This window comes from Marmota flaviventris, chromosome 3, assembly GCF_047511675.1.
Source record: "Marmota flaviventris isolate mMarFla1 chromosome 3, mMarFla1.hap1, whole genome shotgun sequence".
In the NCBI taxonomy this organism is placed as follows: Eukaryota; Metazoa; Chordata; class Mammalia; order Rodentia; family Sciuridae; genus Marmota; species Marmota flaviventris.
The window spans coordinates 86,983,902-86,999,282 of NC_092500.1; the positions used below are offsets into that span (position 1 = coordinate 86,983,902).

Below are 15,381 nucleotides of genomic sequence, written 5' to 3' on the forward strand. Positions count from 1 at the left end.
TTGCTTTTGACCATTGAAGGTTAAAATAGGCAATGCCTGAGAGAAAGCTGACCAGTGAGCAGAGGGTGGGCCATCAAAAGCTAGAAAATGGAAACATAGTATTCTTACTTTCACTTATTTAGAAGAGGTCATGAGAAACATTGGGTTTTATTTCTAGATTATTTATTCCTACCAGGACCCAGGATACTTTCCAAAAAGTAAGTCCGTGGTTAACAAATTTTGTGGGATGCTTTATTGGTATGTGTGTTGTTTAGAAGTATGCCCAAACTGCCTAATTTCCATTTGGAAATACAAGTCATGGAAGTTGAGGTATAAAATGTAGTCAATTGGAAATTATATAGAAAATTAAATATTTTAATAAAATACATTATAAATTCAAACCATGGCATTGAAAATAATGTATTGGGATTGAAGGATGACATATATGGAGCAATACAGACTTTGCCTAGAAAATTAGATTAAGGTTTGTAAAATTAAAACAATTAGGTATTTCATTCTGATGAGAAGTTATATGGAAGAGTGGTTAAAGTACATTAGTAGGAATCAGCTAGATGTGGATTCAAATTATTTATCATTTAACTTAAGCCTACTGCTAAACTCAGTTTCAGTATGTGTACAAGTAGTGCAAACATTTCCTACATCATAGATCTGTCAGGAGGGATCAGAGAAACTGCTTATTAAAAACTCATATAGTGATTGGCACATCCAGTTTAATAAACGGTACTTTTATTATTTTGCTCAGAAGATATTTTTAGGTTCTGAATAAAATTTAAGATTAATTATGACAGAGAACATTGTAATACAAGTATATTAAAGAGTTAACCTCATCCATATTGAATCAGAGTGGTATATAATATGGCCATAGAAAGAGCAAAAATAGAGATACATACTGAGTCCAGAGAGAAAAAATTCTGTTATTCAAATTGTCAAGGCTTGGATTGACACCCAAGTGAAAGTGTTGAAAACTTCATCATTTAAGTCATTTCCAACTTGGTTCTACCACACTCAAGAAATCCTGTGGTCAAATTCTTATCCTTTCCACTAGTTGCATGGTTCTTCCATGCACAGACCTGCTATTGACTTCCCAGTTTCCATGCACAAAGCTGCTATTCACTTCCAGGAAAATTAGTGACTCTGTGGAATTGGATAAGAATTTGGCCTACAGTGAGTGATTTGAATGAATGAATTTGGAATTGGCAAGAAAATACAAACATATGCCACATTTACTTGGTATATTCACGCTTCAAGAGAACTCAGGTAGCACGTAAATTCAGTGTAAAAAGCCAGGGATTTTCAGCAAGAACGTATCACAAAGTCAGTCTAAATCTTATTCACTTGTTTTTGTCATCTCAAAAGACAGGTGGGAATCAATCTCAGTCTCTCTCTCTCTCTCGCTCTCTCCCTCTCTCTCTCTCTTATGTATGTATATAATTTCACACACCTACACATACACACACATACACACAGAGGAATAGGAATGTACATGGCTGAAAAGTCTCTTCTGATAAAGTCCTTTGTGTTACATACTATTTACAGTGCTGTTGGCAGAAGGCAGAATTTACGTTAAGTCACGTTACAGGATAATGTGACTTATGTGGATTTATTACTTTTTTTTAGATACTCTATTTTTAAGCCAGTTTTCATTGTCTGGATTGATGTTGAACTATTAGCAAATTACATGGTATTCTTTCCTTTTTGTAGGGAAAATACATGCAAGGTATATGGGGGCCCACTTTCCTGCTAGCATTGAGCTGGAGAGAATCTGAACCTTCTCCATTTCCAGTTGTAGACAAATTTCTTTTCTTAATATTATTGCTCATGCAATTTTTAGTATCATGGATATTGGGCCTTTAAAAAGGAAGAGATGTTACATTTTTGACAGCTTTTCCCTTCCACTGACTGAAACAATAAAAATAAACATGAAGCTGTCGGAATGGCCTCGGCATATAATGTCATTTGCATGTGATTTCCTTTGCTTCTCTAGATAATTGAATTTATTCAGGCAATTTATTTTTTAAATGTGTAGTCTCTGTGAATGGAAACATCTTAACTAAAGACAACCCTTTTATTTCCCCTTAATGAAATATATACATGTATGTGTATACCTCTGTTAGAACCAGGGGAGTAGAAGGAAAATAATGGAAAAACCAAAAATGTACTGTATAAAAAAATTAATTAAAGGAATGAAGTGTGACTCTTGTAACCAAATATTCTGTCTTTGTATTCACCCCCTGTCTATGTTCAAGGTCTCTAGGTGCTCAATAGGAGCTTTTTAATTATTTTTCCCTGTTTGATGTTGCTAAGTATAATGAATAGATAGCGAAGGACTTTTGTAAGAAGCCTGTGTGTGTGAATCATCTCAGAGCTGCTAAGCATAGCCATACCTGGTTGGTTCCCACCCTGAGACTTAGTCTTAATACATTTCAGGCTTAAAGAAAATGACTATTTAAATTGATCTCCATTAGTCAAACAATGTGGCTTTATAACACAAAACAAATCCTATATTCTCTTTATTCTTTTGGTTTGGGGGAATATAAAGAGTACCTGCCTTCATTTTGGATTGGCATTTTTGCGGGTTATTGAGTACCAAGCCAGAGTCAATCTGAAATATCAGAAATATCTAGGGACATTCAAAAGATAGAAATTAATATAGAATTATACATAGGAACATATCTGTCTAAAATGTAAAATTATTTATTTTTCTCTCTGTATACCATAGGATTTAGTATAACTTAAACTCAATTTAATTTTTATATGTACATCCCCACCTAAGCAATATGTTACTGTTAGATCCAATTTACACCTGTGATTACAACTTGGAGGACTTATAGCAAATGGTTTCTACAAAAACATTTTTTTGCTATTGATAAATCACATTTGCTTCCTCTTTATTCTGACATCTATAAGGCATGACAGGTATAGCACCAGGAACTCAGCATGAGGAGATCCCATTCATTAATTGTAAGTAAGGGAAAAATTGGTTCTGTTTCTTTCCCCTTTATTTTTACAGTGCTATCTTTTTGTCTTACTATAGCCTTACTTCATGGAATAACTAAAATCTCTTATTCTGACATTTTTGTTCTAGAGTCTTCTCATGTCTTTTTAGGTTTTGCTTCTTCTATAGGTGCTCATTATTATTTTTCTGAGTGTATTTATCCTTATAAAACATCTTTCAAAATCTAATTATTAATAGTGACAAGCTTATAAAAATCTACATGATAAACCAACATTTTATAAGGAGAAAGTATTATCCACTTATAACAGCCATTTTAGACATGTGAAGAGGACTTGCCCATTTGATCTCCCTATAGACATATTCTGAAGGATGATGACCTAAAATGGATTTAATAATTCATTGGAAATAAATAGTTCTTAAGTTACCATTTTACAACCCTCATTTCTTCACCTGTATCTTGTATTTCCAGACACTTCTACATACAGATCTAAATATCTCAATATAAAGCCATCATTTCAATCTTCTGAGTGTAATTATGTGATACTTAGTATTTATAGTACTGGGGTCAGAAATAAGAGCTAATGATCAACTTACAAACTAATTAATTTAAATGGATATATTAAAACTTTTTAGATATAATGACTCTATTTTAAAAATCCTCTTTGCTAATTATTATTTTTGGTCAACACCATAATCATTATTTCTACCTCCTAAGCAAGAACCTCATTTATCTTTGACTCCTTTCTCTTTATTTACAAGTTATCTAATCCTATCATCTCTTCCTTTGAATTGTCTTTAGGATTTGATCTTTTAGTAATATTTTAAATTGGAAAAAAACAAAATATCAAAGATCATGTGTATATTCCTCAGACATATAAGCACATTTTAATACAAACAAAAAGATCCCCATTCATACACGGTCATCTAATACATTACAAAGATCATGTCTAGAACATCCAGCTACCTAAGGCATCTATTAGCCTTTCCCCATATGGCATACTAATTCCCATCAATGTGCCTACAGAAGTAATTGTCCCTGGGTTCTGAATGGGATGAATTAGAAGGGGAAGAGGATGCACTACAGAAAGCAAACAAAAATAATTTGCATATGTACAGTTTGGAAAAGTTCATTGATGAGTGTAACCTGTTTCCCCAGTTAATAATCAAAATGACATATAAATTTGATGGTTCTTTTGAACTCTCACTGCTACAATCTAGTGGAATGCTTTGTATAGTCACATACATGCCATGGTAAGAGTTTCCTATTCAGTGGAGATTTTTACTTTCTCCTCTGTCCAATTCATCCTACATACAACTGCTGGACTAATCTTTCTAATAAGGTACTTCAATAGAATCAACCCTCTACAGAATCAACAGTTTTCCATCACCTGCCAGGTCAAATGTAAACTCTCCTTCTTGACGCTCATGACCCTTTGTGAAATGAGCTTAGTATTTAGTTGTTTTTTTTTTATTTATCATTCCCCACTTTGGAGAGCTAAGCCACTTTCTTCCCTATAGTATATGTGTATTTGTGTATATACTCAAATGTTTCCTGGGTGAGCAGGTGCAGTAGTACACACCAATAATCCCAGTGATTTGGGTAGGCTGAGGCAAGAGGATCACATGTTTGAAGCCAGCCTAAGAAATTTAGTGAGATCTGCCTCAAAAATAAATAAATAAGTAAATAAGTAAATAGAAGTAAGGATATAGCTGGTGCTAAAGCACCCCCAGATTCAATCCTTCAGTGCCAAAGCAGAACACCAAAATTTCTTGGGTAACGTCTTTGAGAATGCTTTGTATATTTTCTTCTCTATAATTTCTTCTAGGCATAGAATAAAGACTACTATGCATAAAGATTTAATAATTTTATAATTATGTCAATTTGTGTTTGTTGAATACTGATAAAAAGAACTGGGGTATGTGGTTCATATTCCAAGATGTCTCCTTTCTTAATGGTATAGAAACATATAAAATAAGAAATCCTAAAATGTGTGTGCTTAGTCCTATGTAAAGGAGATTTCCATCTTTCTTTGGTTTTCAATGTTGTCCTTTAAATTTCTGCATTTTTTGCTTCTAATTTGCTACCCTTAAAATTAATACTCATTATAGTTGTTATGATTACTAATTGTTTCATATGTATTTCTATGCCTCTCAGATTTTGAACTCTTTGAGGACAGATGAGCTTTGCTTTTTTACATTTTGGGTATCTCTTGCAGTACCTGATGTTACTGAGGACAGTAGCATAGCAGAATGATGACCAGCATGAGTTTTAGTTTAATTCTTCAACTTAACATTTTCTGTGATTACTTTGGGTAAATTACTCTTAGAAACCTTAATTTCCTCACGTTAAATAGGGATAACAGTCTTCATGGAATTCCTCTGAGAATATAAAAGATAAAGTCCATAAAACATTTAGAATAGTGCCATTAAGAACTGCAGAAGTGGTAGCTATATTTTTACTGATGTTTTAGTGAATTTAAACAGATTTTGTGCATTTGGTCAGGAAAATGTGTAGTTTAATGGTTTTTAAAAATCCTTTGAAACTAAGAGACTAAAATAAAATCTATATATAGAATTTCTCATTAAACTGTTATAGGTCATCTTTACAGAGATGTTTTACATAAAGAACATCTATATCTCTGTGATTGTGTATGCTATGTGATGGATCTCATATGCCTGCTAGGGCTGGTGATGTAGCAAGTTTCAATCCCTAGTACTAGAAAAAAAAAATGAATACCTTATATATCTACTAAAGTGGGATCAGGAAATTCTGCTTTATAACCCAATTAAGTCATTTATTTAGTTGGAAATTTTTTTTAAATGTGTGGACTATATATTGCTTTATTATTACTTTTAGAATATGCACTAAAGCTTTCACTTCTGTTTTCTCAAATCACTGCTCATGTCAACTCACGCTAAAAGATCTTTTCAAAGAAAAAGTGCTACTTTTTCTGTGAACATAGTCATGTAACTTAAAGCCTCGATTAGTATTGACAAATGCCCTTAGCATTTTTTAAATAGGAAGATGGAGTTACTCTGATGGCATGATAGAGGGGCCAGACGTTCCCCTGAAAGTTAGCCTGATCCATTGAGAAGACATGTTGCCCATAAGGGATTTTATTCACAGCACTGCTGAAACATAGAAGAGAGAAGCTAGACAGAATGGAGAATTAGTGCTTATCTGTCCTTCCTGTTCCCTTTATTGGTGCTTTGTAATTATAATGTAAAGGAACTCAGGATCAATGTGCAAGAGAATCTAGTACTGCTAATATTCTCATGAAGAAAGAAAAATCTTGATGTGTGTATTGCACAAGAATAAAGAAAAACGGGAAAGAAATGTAGAAATGTCACAATATAAGTAATTAGTGTCATGTATTTATGAAACAATTCATTACTTTTGAGTGTCTTAAAACCTTGCCTTTTAAGTTTTATTTGGTAACAAGATGTAATTGAACAATGCTTTTCTTTGATTATTTCCATGAGTTACTACTTTGTAGAGAACCGTGGAGCTGTGAAATTTGAAAGTTGAGTATAGAACAGAGGTAAAAGCCACTGAACCTGTGTGATACATGGTGGGATGCTTTCTTTCTAAACAAAGTTTATACTAAGTTATCTTTATGGAGGGGGATAAGAATAGAAAGACAGTAGAATGAATCAGATATAATTTCCTATTTTCATATATAAATAATCCACCAGTGAAACTCCACAGCATGTACAACCATAAGAATGGGATCCTACATAAATTAAGATATTATCCATGTATGTATTCTGTGTCAAAATAGACTCTACTGTCATGTATATCTAAAAGGAAAAAATAAATAAACCAATTTTTTTAAAGCCACATTAAAAATGTTTTAAATTCCATAAAATTGTTTCCCTTTGATGCAGTTTGATTTTATCTGAAATGCTGTGAAACTACTTTTATATGTGTTTTCTTATATTTAGTAGGAAGAATAGGAAAAGGGTTTGTCTCTTGTTGACATTTTTTTCACCTTTCTGACAAAGCGCTTGACTTTTTAAAAAAATTTGCTCTTGCATACTATATATTTTGTTTATATTTATAACCTAACATATTGGGTTATTCCTTGGAACACACAAATAATTATATAGCTCTTGTCAAGTCCCAGTTACCATTTTATGAGTTTTGTAACTTGTAATACATATTTTAATTTATGTAATCCCCTTACTCAGATAATTCATTATATCTTGACCCATAATACTCTAAGAACCTAATGAGGCAGATGCTAGAATTATCACCATTTTGCAGATAAGAATCTAAGGCATAAAAATATTCAAAAACTTTTAATAGCTAGTGAATGGTGGAAGCAGGATTTGAAACACAGGTATTTGTCTTCAGATTCTCTGTATTTATCATTATGCTGTCTCATAAGTTAGTATTCACACTCCCCCCGCCCATGCCATATAGACATCTCTCATGCTATACAGGTGCTCTACCACTGAGCTATATTCCCAGGTTTTTACTACATCAATGGAAGCAAAAATGGAGTGAATGAAATAATAGCTCCACCTTTAACTGTTTACATTTTTTTCATTAGTGTTGAATTCCAGAGATCAATTTAATGTGTATATATGTGTGTGCACATGTATATATTCACATGTACAAGCACCTATGAGTTATCTTTTATTATCCCATTGTTGTGGATGAGGAAATAGGACTAGAGAGTTTAGATAACTTGCCCAAGATTATATAGTTAATAGATAATAGCACCTGGATTTAAATCCAACACCAGCCCCAATTCTACCTTGCTTAGCCACCACTTTATTCTGCTTTACTGCTAGCATATTTCACTGAATAGAGTAAAGGAATTAAAATCTATTCTCTTTATTATTAAACATAGTCAATTTCCACTTAAAAGCAGTGCTGGCAAAGGGCTTGTTAACTTAACCAAATCTCAACTCTTATTATTTGCTATGTATATAGAGAATTAAAAAGTCATTTCACACTGGGTGTGGTGACTAACACCTGTAATCCCCAGCAGCTTGGGAGACTGAGGCAGGAGGATTGCAAGTTCAAAGCCAGCCTCAGCAATGGTGAGGTGCTAAGCAACTCAGTGAGACCCTGTGTCTAAATAAAATACAAAATATAGCTGGGGGTGTGGCTCAGTGGTAGAGTGCCCCTGAGTTCAATCCCTGGTACAAAAAATAAATAAGAAAGTCATTTCATAACTTCCCTTATACTTAGCAACTAACGTAACCAGTTTTGGAAGGATTTCCTATTGAGGAATACTCTCAAGCCTCATTTCTTCCTTTGTACTAAGGAGGGGGGAGGGAGGAAGATGGAGAGGGAGTGAGTGAGAATATATTTAGTTGGCTAACAAGTGCAGCAGGAATGTTCTGGTGACTTCTCTGAGAAATGATAAGAATTATATATCATCAGTGGCTAGTTATGGAAAGTTTATTGTAAATGATAAGTGTTAAATGGAAATGTTTTGATGTGCAGTCTAATTTTTGTTTAGAAACATCTTATGGTTGACCTTTGAGCCCTCAGGGAAGAGATCATCAAATGTCTTAGAGTGTATTTGCTCCATGTTTAATCATAAGTAAGACAGCGCACAAATCATCCGCAGGAAGATAATGAGGCTGTCATAGCACAAAATGTTCTTTGTTTTTACAGGTTCTATTAGTTAATGTATTAGCAATTCTCTAAATGCCACTTTTGCTTATTAAGTGGTTTTGAGAGCACATGAAAACATACATTTTATTCTTGAATACAGCAATTCTGAGATTCTTACCAAACGTGATTCTGAAGGAGTATTTGGAAAAAAAAAATAGAAAGAAATGAGAGACTTCTGCTCATGTAGCCTGCACATGAAATTGAATATACTTTCGAAACTTTCATGTTTCTAGCATCTCATTGATAATCAGAAAATGTGCCCTTAAATTTGAGTTTCATTTACTAGATTTAAGTTAGGTGGCAAATATGGTAATAATTTTAAAAACAAAGGAAACATGGTTTTTCCTTCATAGTATAAAACAGATAAAAGTTCAATAAATTTAAACCACCTTTTTGCTTTAGTTCTAAAACAATCTATTTCAATCATGCAATTTTGCCAAAAATTTCAGACTCTCCAATCTGTGGATCTATGCAGTTAATAAGAAATCAACAGACACATGACTATTTAAAAAAAATCATTTGTCTCCAACATGTCTGGTTTCTTTTACCCTTGCCTTTCCTCCAGCCCCATTAGTTCTCTTCTGTGGAATATATTTTCTTTTTTCTCTCTCCTCATATCCTTTAAGTTCTATCAGTGTAATGATATATTTCTCCCCCACTGCAGCTGCTAATCATCTCCCTTTTCACTCTCCCTCTTTCTCTCTCATTAACTCTCACAGCTTATTTTATAACAGTGGTTCTCAAACTTTAGTATACATCAGTCTCTCCCAGAAGGCTTGTTAAATCACATATGGTTGAGCTCCACCCTTTTAGTTTCTGATTTAGGAATTCTAGAGGGAGGGCTGACAAAAATGTGTAAAATATTACTGGGTATGCCAATGATATTAGTTCAAGCACCCATGTTTGAAAATCATATTTATACAAATCACCTGTCACTAAGCTAAACTATCTTAGTTGTCCTTTATTGTTGTTAGAACCATGTGAATTCATCTTGAAAAAAATGCATTTTTAATTTTTATTTTTCTGATCAGTAATTAAATGTAAGCCTAATATAATATTTCATCTCAGTGCTTGGCACAGAAATGCAAACCAACTTAGATTTTTGCAGAATTTCCATCCTATTGAACAACAATCTTTAAAAGAATCTATATTTTTGGACTTTGAAAAAAAATATCAAACACTTCTGTTTATGCTGTCCCAAAATACAGGGAAAATGTATGAAGTGTGAGCAGGAGCCTATATTTGAAATATAGTGGAACCATTTTTATAACACAATAATTTTTAGTAAACTTGATGAATCCTGTCACTGTTTATAGAGTATTAGATCTGCCCCAAGAGCAGGTTATGTGTGTATTAAAGAAATCTTGTAAGATAACTTTAGTAGTCTCTAAAATTAGAGCTATGCAGGACATGAAATATAGAGCTTTCAGTAGATCCCAGAGCAAAAATAGATAACACTATCTATTGAAGCATTTTAGAATTCCCACCAATATTATGCATGTTGTGTTGTTTGGATATTAAGGATCCAAAGTACTAATTTTCAAAGAATCTCATAATTCTTGAAATGTATATAAGTATTCCTTAAAAACTGTCATTGGGTACTTAAGTCTGTAGCTTGCAAGGAATCTAGAATAGGCCAGTGCTTCCAATTCTGGCATGTGACCATCACACTCTCCTAAGAATTTTTTTTTAAATCTATCTATCTATCTATCTATCTATCTATCTATCTATCTATCTATCTATCTATCTATGTAGCTTGTTGGCCTCTTCCCCAGATAAATATATGAACAATTCATCTAAAATCTGAACTCTCTATTAGTGAACCTTGTAGTTGTTTAGGCACTAAGGGATTTTGCTATTATAAAAACTCTGCTAAGTTTTAGAGAAGTATTCTTGGTGGCTTTTTTCAGTATAGAAGGATTACCAGTTGTGATAAGCTCTCTCTGGGTAGATGAATACAGAAATAGCCCAAACAAAACTGCTTCTGTCATTTTCCTTTTTTTTTTTTCTCTCGAAATACCAGACCTAAGTACACATTAGGCAGCTATTTTTCAGCAAAAAGCTAAGGAAAGACTTTAAATTGAATGGCTTTAAAATCAGCTATAATCACAAGTATAACAACACCCATCAAAGGTCTGTCTGTAAGTGCTAACTTTTGTTTTGTAGGTATTCAGAACTGACCATATCTTGTTCCCAGAATACTAAATTTGATCGTGTCAACCAAAGAAAAAGTTTTTAGTGTTCTCTATTGAATTTTTTGTCAAGTGTTGGTTTTGTCTCAGTGTATCCTTCTTATATTGACATCCTGTTTTCAGGAAGATTAGTATTTGAAAGAACAACTGAAATATTTATCTCTTTGTAATTGCTTACCTTTGGAGCACTAATATTTTAAGTTCCTGCTCTATATCCCTTTAGTTAACTTTATCATTATCAAATGTCAATGGAAGCTATTGTTTGAGGGGGTTTGGGGGTGGCAAATAACTGGGTATTTAGAATAATTGTATATATTGATGAGTTTATAGTACTTTCTGATATACATTTAGGTCACAGATTCTTAAGCTGGAATCCATGGTAAACAGCAGTTGCTGTATGATGTCATGGTGTAGATTTACAGCTGGAATTCTCAAAATAGAAAAGTAATTAACTCTCTAAAATTCCATGTGACAATATGTGCAATTGCATGAGTATATGTTTGTGTGTACACATGTGCATGTGTATTTAAGAGAATGTTTATAGTATCATTAAGAGATCTCTGATCAAAAAGGAATAAAATGTGGTTTAGATTTCCATGGAGAAATGTTATCAAAAATTATCTTCAGCAAAAAAAGTTTTAAAATATTTGAAATAACTACTTATACATATAAAATACTCACATATTCTGCTATTACTATACTAAATTTGGCATCTTCCAATTTGACAGAATAGATTAAAAGTAGTGAAAGTTTGTTTCAAGAAAAACATTTGTAATAAGAAATGTTTTATCCATTTTTTATAGAAGTTAAGGAATAAACAAACATTGCATCTTTTAAGATACTTTTCAATTGTGTTGCATCTTTTCATGGTGATTTTTTACAAGAATAGCCTGGGGTTAGATGAAGAATATAACCATGGAAAAATTTTGAATTGCAAAGCACTTTCTCTCTATCTGTAGTTCATTTTATGCTATTTCTACATAATACCAAAATTAATGAACTTGCATTAATGAGAATCAAATTATGATAGTTCACATCTTCTGTCTTAGCATTTTTCTAAGTTCAAAACTTAATTTTGTTAGAAAGAAGATACCCAGGGCTGGGGTTATAGCACAGTAGTAGAGTGCTTGCCTAGCACATGTGAGATGCTGGGTTTGATCCTCAGCACCACATAAAAATAAAATAAAATAAAGGTATTTATAAAAGTATCCTACTACAACTAAAAAATATTTAAAAAGAGAGACTCACAGATTTCATACTAATAGTTTATAAAACATAAATTATCTAGTAACATTACTCTGAATAGCCACTTAGAAAAAAAATCTGTGTGTTGGCTTTAAATGTCCAAGTTCATATTTTTTAATGTGATATAAGCGAGTGGATATTTGAATGGACAGAGCTTTAGGAAACTGGAAGATAGTTGGTTTAACTAATTTGAAGAAATTTATGCTATTTCTTTTCTTTAGGCATATTGGAATGGAAAACTCTCATTTTCATACTTCATTATAAGAAGACAGCATATTTGTTCACTTGTAACATTAATAAAATAGAGTTGATAGTTTTTTGTTTGTTTGTTTGTTTGTTTTCAGTGCTGGGGATTGAACCCAGGGCCTCTCATATGGTAGCCAAGTGCTTTATGATTCAACTACCTCCCTATCCCTTTTATTTATTTTTTTTTTAATTTTAGAGGTAGGATTTCACTAAATTGCCTATGTGGGCCTCAAACTTGTGATTCTTCTGCCTCAACCTCCAAAGTAGCTGGAATTAGATCGTTGAGCTGCTTCACCTCGTTGGTTTTGTTTGGTTGGTTGGTTTTGGTTTTTAACAAGAGGCACAGTAAGTAGCACTAAGGTTAAGAAGGACTCCAGAGCCCAGTAGATTGGATTTGATTTTCTAGCCTATGATTTATCATACATGTGACCTCAGGTATTTTTCAGTCTGTGCATTTCAGGTTCTTTAGCTATGAAATGGAAATCATAGTTACACTTGACATGAAATTAATTAAATTTATGTACATAGGCACTTTGAACCATGTCTAACACAAAGTAAGTATTCAATAAATATTACCTATTATTTTATCACTTTTATTCTGATAGATGTCATTATTTTACTACTCTTTATGCACTTCAGTTTATTTCAGTTTATAGGACCAAAAAGTTATATAACTAATTAGAACAAATAAAAAAATTAAAATGAGACCTAAAGGTTTTGCCTGGCAAACAAACAAACAAGACAAGTCAACACAATAATGTGTTTCTTGTGGATAAAAACCACAAAAGGAATGGAATTTCCTTTGAATAATAAAGGAAACATGTATACCTTTATTTCAAATGATGAAGGAAATGTGTATATATCTTTATTTCATCTGAATATCCAAATAAAATTTAAATATTAAAATTGACACAATGTTTTTCTCAAGTTCATAGCAAAATGATATTTTTGATAGGAATTGAAAAGGTATTTTGGGCTGGGGATGTGGCTCAAGAGGTAGCCGCTCGCATGGCATTCATGCAGCCCGGGTTCGACCCCGATCCTCAGCACCACATACAAACAAAGATGTTGTGTCCACCGAAAACTAAAAATTAATAAATATTTAAGTTCTCTCTCTCTCTCTCTCTCTCTTTAAAAAAAAAAGAAAAAGAAAAGGTATTTCAATGAGGATAGATGTTTTGGCATACCCCCTTTTTTTTTCTCTTGGTTACAAAGGTGATAAGATTAAGTAAGCTTGTTGAAGAATAACAACGGAAGATTATCAACTTCATTCTAAAAGTTTAGAACCTTTTTTATCATTGAACTTTAGAAGACATACATCACTGTGAGCTCATCTGCAAAACCCTGAAGCTTACTAATACTTAGAATCTATGAGACATGATGAAATACATATGGCAGGGGTGGGTCACATATCCCTTAGTTGACTCTGGATTTTACTTGTTGGCAGAGTCCAGAGAAACATGTAGTCATTACTTCATGTATGGCACAGGCAATCCCAGGGAAGAAACTGAAGATGCTTAGGACTTCTTTGCTTGGAGACTGTGCCAGCACTCCTTATCAAGTTATTCACCATGCAAATGAACAGTGAAGTCCCACACTGAAGCAGCTGTTAACTACATCATACTGTTAAAAAGGATCAACAGTGCCAGAGGCTAAAATCTAATCAGACAGGTGAAATAGTGATAAGATAAATATTCCTGCCTGTAATAGCAATGATGTTTAATTAATTTATTTATTGTAATTCTACCACAGCAACTGAATTTAGAATTCTTGTGAAATATGTTAAACTCTCTAAAGATATTTTTTTCCACTTTGCAAGGTGTGGAAAATGAGAGACCTGAAAAATGGGATATTTTATTTGAAAGTATTTTTAGGATATTTCGGTATATTTGACTGCATGCAGATATGAGTGCCATTCCCTCTAGTGATGATATACTATAGAAAGATGCATGCATGCAATTTCCAGTTATGGCAAATGAAGGTTAGCTACCAATTCTTGCTTCTATAGTTTGTCTTCATTTAATGTGAAAATAAATTACAAATAAAAATGTTCAAAATGAAGGTAGCATTGGAGTGTTTCTGCTTTGGTCCCCAGAAATAAATGAGAAGAAAATATTACATGGAAAAATAACATGTAATATACACAAAACTACGCTGATGTGTTATAGACCATCCATAAAAGCATGCCTGTTTACTGAAAAAAATTGTGACTGCTCTTTTCTGGAGAGGAGTGTGTGTGTGTGTGTGTGTGTGTGGGTGGGTGGGTGGTGTGCGTGTGCACACATGCACATGCTTAATGTGTTTGCTCATTTTTATTTGTGGGTTTTAAATACACAATTCTGAAAGTGTATCTTCACCTGCAGAGGATTATAATTATTACATTATGCATATTGTTTTCTAAACCCAAGTACATTAGAAACTAAAGTATGTATAGTTCAGTCAAAGGGTAGTACATCAGAAGCATTTTCCTTAATGTTTGTAAGAAATGGAAATCATTTGGGATTTAGAATAACAATTTGGAAGATTGTATAAACACATTTTTTTCTTTTGCTTTCTACACATGTCATAGCCCCATCCATAGCTATGTTTTACCACAGCTAATGTCCTTATATTCGCTCATATCCATTAGTGCACAATCATATTACCATATTGTTTGCATTGACATCTCTATTTTTAATCTACTTTAAAAAATTGCATGACAGGTTTTTTAGTTAAGTATTTTTAGTGTATTATTAAGCTAGTCAAAAATATTAGCATTAAAAACATTAACCTTAAAAACATTAGATATCAATCAATGTGATTTGTCACTTTTCTGGAGTCAACAGAACCTATTAATATGACTTAAATAGGTAGAGAAGGAATATGTGAACAGGTGTAATCTGTTATTCTGAATATTAAATATGTTCACACTCAAATATATTTTAATGGAAACTTTTAACACTGTAGATATAAGAAATACACTTAGGGTGATAATAAAAGTTTTTAGGACTTAGTTTTATTTTTAAGAACTCTGCCTTGTAGGAAGTTAAAGGATTATGAAATTAATGGACTATATTATGAAAACCTTTAAGTAAAAAATTATTTTTTATCATTTCAATTTCACTCCT

The 15,381-nt window shown here is 32.7% G+C and overlaps 1 protein-coding gene across 23 annotated transcripts in view; it reads left to right on the plus strand.

The window, feature by feature from the left end:
- The window catches only part of Sox5 (SRY-box transcription factor 5), a 960,217-nt gene that overhangs the window by 652,079 nt on the left and 292,757 nt on the right, over positions 1–15,381 (plus strand). The gene's annotated exons all lie outside the window — the stretch shown is intronic.